This window comes from Saccostrea cucullata, unplaced genomic scaffold, assembly GCF_032062105.1.
Source record: "Saccostrea cucullata isolate Sc308-1 unplaced genomic scaffold, CSIRO_AGI_Scuc_v1 ctg297, whole genome shotgun sequence".
Taxonomy (NCBI): Eukaryota; Metazoa; Mollusca; class Bivalvia; order Ostreida; family Ostreidae; genus Saccostrea; species Saccostrea cuccullata.
In genome coordinates, this window is record NW_026929962.1 from 663,890 (window position 1) to 669,889 (window position 6,000).

Sequence of the window (6,000 nt, forward strand, 5' to 3'; positions counted from 1 at the left end):
TGAGCATGAGCTCCAACTTGAGGGTCACTTAGGATGTTTCAGAGTCAGCCTGAAGGAGACAATAACTATTCCACCAAAGAGTGAAATGATATACCCAGGTCAGTTACTTGCACCTAGCGATATAAATGGCAAGGGACCATTAGTAATGGAGGCTTACGAAAAGTTTCAGAAAAGAGGTAAAGCTTTGGTTGCGAGATCTTTGATTGACCCCAGAGATGATGTCATGGTAAGATTGATGAACTTATCTGGGAGTCCTCAGATTGTATACAAAAACACGGTCGTAGGAACCACATCGGCTGTTGCAAATGTTGTGGAGAGTCAGGATAAATTAGACGTCACTGGACGCGAAGACAGGTGTATTCCAGACCATCTGAAAGAGTTGTACGCCGAGGCCATCAAAGATTTGAATCCTGATGAAGCGGAGAAAACAAAGAAAATACTCCTTCGTTTTCAGCATTTATTTTCCAAATCAAAAGATGACTTCGGGAGAACTTCTGTCATCAAACATAGAATAAATACGGAAAATGCTAAGCCTACTAAACAACCCCCACGTAGGTTACCTCATCACGCAGCTGATTTTGTCGACCAAGAGGTAGAGAATATGATTGAAAAAGGGATCGTAGAACCGTCCTCTAGTCCATGGGCTGCAGGCGTAGTACTTGTAGAGAAAAAGGACGGTACCAAAAGATTTTGTGTGGACTACAGGTCCTTAAGGTAGGATTCTTCTCTGGTTTCTGACTAGATGAAACATTTAAAGTATATTTGCTTATATGTCTTATATATTGCGGTGTAAGGAATTTTAAAGACCATATTTTTCTTTCCTCATCACAATTATACAACTTTAAATAGAAATGGTAAACTGTGTTTGAAAACTAGCAGGGACTATATTTTTGGCGGAGTGGTGGCGTATGAAAATATCTTCTTTTCTGCCTCTCAAAATTGTAATAGAACAATGAATTTTGGTATAATTTTTACACCATCAAAGACTTGGAGAAATTTTCAAATGTAAGTTAAATTAATACATGTAATGAGGGACTAAACTTTCAAAATATATCAAATAAATATGATTTTTCAAACAAACTAGAACTTTGTTAGCCTTTAAACGCTTCCTACCAAAGTGCAGATTTGAGCCAAAAATCCATAAAAAGTATTTTTTCTCTCTTAGTAAACGATCAAAATGTTTTGTTTTGGTATCATTTTGTACATTTATAAGACTACTTTATTATGTGTGAAAATAAGAAAAAGTTAAATATAGGAAGCATATGAAAATAACTAATATATCCTAAAAATTAAGAAAAACAGAGAAAATTCGGATTAGCCAATATCCAGTTAAGTTAAATTATTTACTGTAGACCTGATAAAGTAATATGTTTTTATGCAAAAAGAACAATTATTAAACTTTTGAAATAGAAGTTGGTATCACATGATTGGCAACCGTTTTTTTTATTCTTAGTGTCAAGGAAAAAGATAATGACCTTGACCTGACCTTGCTTCTAATATAAAACGGTCAAATTTAATTTCACTGATACTATCACTTACTGATGTTGTCTTCTTGATTCTGTGAAAATTTCAATAATTTTTAAATATTAGAAATATGAGAAGAATCCTACCTTAAATAGTAAAACTGTTAAGGATGCATATCCTTTACCCAGGATCGACGATTCATTAGACCGTTTACAAGGGGCAACGTTATTTTGTACATTGGATCTGCATTCCGGTTACTTGCAAGTTGAGATGGAGGAAAGAGATAAGCCAAAGACTGCCTTTGTAACAAGAAACGGACTATACCAATTCACAGTAATGCCGTTTGGACTCTGTAACAGTCCAGCGACATTTGAAAGGCTCATGGAGACGGTGTTAGCTGGTTTTAAAAAATACAAAATTTGCTTAGTTTATATTGATGACATTATTGTATTTGGTCGAAATTTTGAAGAGACCCTATGGAATTTAGAACAGGTGTTTCAAAAACTTGAAGAAGCCGGCCTAAAACTAAAAGCAAAGAAATGTTCTTTATTTAAGAAAGAGGTGTTGTTTCTGGGATATAAAGTATCCGGAGAAGGTATTCAGACTGATCCACAGAAGATCTCAGCCATTGACAAATGGCCTGTACCCTTGAATGTCACCGAGGTTAGGTCATTTGTAGGGTTATGTGGCTATTACCGTAAATTTATCAGTGGTTTCTCTTCTATAGCCAAGCCCTTGTTCAAACTTACGGAAAAAGGGAAAGAATTTAAATGGACTGCTGAGTGCCAAACAGCATTCGAAAAACTTAAATTTCATTTGGTCAATGCACCAGTACTCGCTCACCCAGACTTCGCTTTGCCATTCGTCTTAGATACTGACGCCAGTCAGACGGGACTTGGTGCAGTCTTGTCGCAAGGAATACAAGGACAAATAAAAGTAATAGCTTATGCTATAGTAGGACATTCTCCAAATCAGAACGACGTTACTGCGTTACTCGAAAAGAACTCTTGGCAGTGGTTTTTGCTTGTAAACATTACCGGCTTTACCTCTATGGGCACAAAGTTATTATCAGAACAGATCACAGTGCTCTTAAGTGGTTGTTCAATTTTAAAGATCCACAGGGCCAGGTAGCGAGATGGATAGAGTTTCTTGGTACCTATGACCTCGAGATAAGGCACAGACCTGGTGCAAAGCATGGTAATGCTGATAGTCTAAGTCAACACCCATGTCACCAATGTGGGTATTCTGAGGTCCTGGAGGAAAACCTTTCAACTGCTAATGCTGAACCTCAGATTTCAGGAACAAACTGTAAAGTGGACGCTGTATCTACTATGCCAGTTCTTCTACAAAGTCTTCAAGATGAGGATATGGATCTATCAAAGATAAAATGTTGGGTAGAGAATAAAAAGCGTCCAGAGTTTTCAGAAATCAAGCATGAAAGCAAAGTAGTTAAATCAGTATGCTCTCAGTGGAATCATTTAGAAATTAAAGATGGTCTTTTGTGTAGAAAATGGATAGGTGATAAAAAGACATATCACCAGGTGATTGTCCCCTTGTCTGAGAGGAAAAATATTTTGCAGCAATGCCATGATGCCAGAACCTCAGGACATCTTGGAGTCAACAAGACTCTTGAAAGAGTCAGAGAACGCTTCTATTGGACTGGGCTTCAGCACGACGTAAGAAGCTATGTATTAGGTTGTACACAGTGTAGAAAAAGGAAGAACCGTGCTGCAGGGAAATCATTTATGCAACTTGATCAAACGGGGCGTCCCATGGAACGCGTGGCGACGGACTTAATGGGGCCATTACCAGAAACTAATGATGGTCATAAATACATACTTGTAATTTCAGACTACTTTACTAAATGGACGGAAGCATACCCACTCAAAAATATGGAGGCTCTAACTGTAGCAGAAAGGATTGTTGAACAATTCATTACCAGGTTTGGTGTGCCAGAAGTGATACATAGTGATCAAGGTAGACAGTATGAAAGCCGTTTGTTTAAAGAACTTTGTAACCTTCTTGGTATTCACAAGACTCGAACTACGGCCTTCCACCCGAAGTCGGATGGAATGGTCGAACGCTTTAACAAGACTTTGGCCACTATGTTAACTGCATACGTTTCAGACCATCAACATGATTGGGACAAACATTTACCATATGTATTGATGGCCTACCGGTCTGCGGTACATGAGAGCACGGGGTACACCCCTAACATGCTTATGCTAGGGAGGGAAGTTTCGACCCCTTTAGATATTATGTATGAACTGCCTTTGGATCGTGAAAGAACTAATGTGCATGAATATGCATGGAATTTACGAGATACCATGGAAGACACGACTGTTCACAAATCAGTCAATGTTGAGAGAGAAAAGATACCATGACAGGAATGCCACCTAAAAACAGTTCGAAATTGGTGACAAGGTTTTGGTATTTATTCCTCAAAGAAGTATAGGGAAATCTCCTAAACTAATGAACTTTTGGTATGGGCCTTATGTAATTATTGAAAAACATACCAATCTGACTTATAGGGTGCAGAAATTGGGTGAAAAGAAAACCATGGTCATCCACATTGACAGGTTAAGACACTATGGATCTCAGAGACTTAGTTTTGAGACAGATGAAATGGGTGATGATGAACCGGGTCAAACCGAAGAGTTAGTATTAGAAGAGACAGAAAGTGTAAACCCTGGTGTAAATGAAAATGCTTTACGTGCAAAAGAATTAGATACTGAACTAAGTGATGGGTTAGGTCTATCAACCGACACAAATCTTAATGAGATGGAACTTGAATACACCGGTAGAAGGCAGTGTAGGAGGCCTAAATGGCACTCTGATTATCAGTTTGATTATACTGTATAGTAAATGTACTTTGCTAAGTAAGCAATGCTTTTTTTTAATTTCAGATCATGCCGTTAACGAAAGTTACCCCCCGGAAACCCGGCATCCTATGTTCCATTTGCCTTTGTCGACTCCCTTCACAAGAGGAATGGAAAGAGCATCTTCTAGCATGTGCTACTGATGACATGAATAAACGAAAATTTGAGTGTAACCAGTGGGACAAGGCATTTGCTAAGCATTCCCTTCTAATGAGACATCAGAAGAGGTTACATTCAACTACTGGTTTACAAGGTGGAGAAAAACATGTACCATCGAACTCCAAATCCATTGTTGTAGATTACCATGATGATGATTCTGACTGGCAAGAAGACCCAGGAGATCTTATTTATGAGACAGGCCTTGAAGTTGGTAGAACCATCAGGAAGAAAACGTCGCCCAGTCTCCCTGGAGTCAAGCGCAAGGCAGACGAACTTGTAGACAAGGTGCCTGACCAATCTGCAGACAAAGATTCAAGCATGGTGGATGGTGGTAAGGATCATGAGGCGTCCATGGTTTTACATCACTGCCCCTGCTGTAGGGAACATGTTACTAGGTTGGATGCTAGCACTCAAACGGACACAAATCGTCACCAGAAGACAGTCAGAGTTGTAAGAAAATACCAAAAGGATGGTGAATGTGTGGAGAGAGTTGAGGAAGACATTTGGAATGACTAATTATAGTGATGTACTTTGGAAAAGAAACAATGTACATGTACATAAGTCTATTGTTGTAAATACTTGAATAATTGTTTAACTGGGTATAAGAAAGGAATTCTTAACCTCGTTTTGTTGATCTTTTTGTTGTCTAAAAAAAAACAAAAAAAAACATAACCAATAAACATGCGGGACGCAAGTGTACAGAGGCGTGGGTAGTGTAATGAGTAATGAATAAGGCAATCGGCCTATACCATTCAAACGCTTGTGTGATCTGGACTAATGGAACAGTCCAAGAGCCTGTTCACCCCTGTTTGAATGGTATAGCCCTTTGCTATATAAACGGCTGCAGAGGCAGTCTCGCTCTCTCAAAAATCCGCAGAAGAAGCGAGAAGCTGAACAGAAGATTAAAGGTAGTAATAAAAATTAGAAGTGTTTAGAGGGTAAAAGAAGGATAAGTAAGGCTAGGGTACAGAGCACCGGTCTGTAGTTAGCCAAGGAATTGAACTGAAGCACAAGGTGTAGTAATCCTGAGTAAGGGTGAGGCACCGAGTGCTCAATTCAATAGGAACTTGGTTACGGAACCAGGTGCAAGGAGCCCAGTCATAGTACCCGGTTATAAAGAACTAACCTCGGCTTGTAGATCCCGGTGTTTAAATAAAAAAAAAATAAACAAGGACAAGTATCCCACAAAAATAATAAATAATCATACTTGTACATAATTTTAATTCCCAGTATTAATTATAGGCTCAGATAGAGCCAGAGGAAAAGTTCATATTTTTGTAAAATTAAGACCCTGTATCTCTGAAAACGGACCCTTAAATAAGGTTACACGTTACACTTTTGAACAGATGAAACTAATACTTTTATATTCTCAATTGTATTTCTTGTGAGTAGACCCTACTTTGGGTACCAATATATTTAATTTGCATTTAAGAAAAGTTTAATCTTCGCTATGTTGCCATACGGAGGCATCAGTGTTTCACAAACACATCTTGTCTGG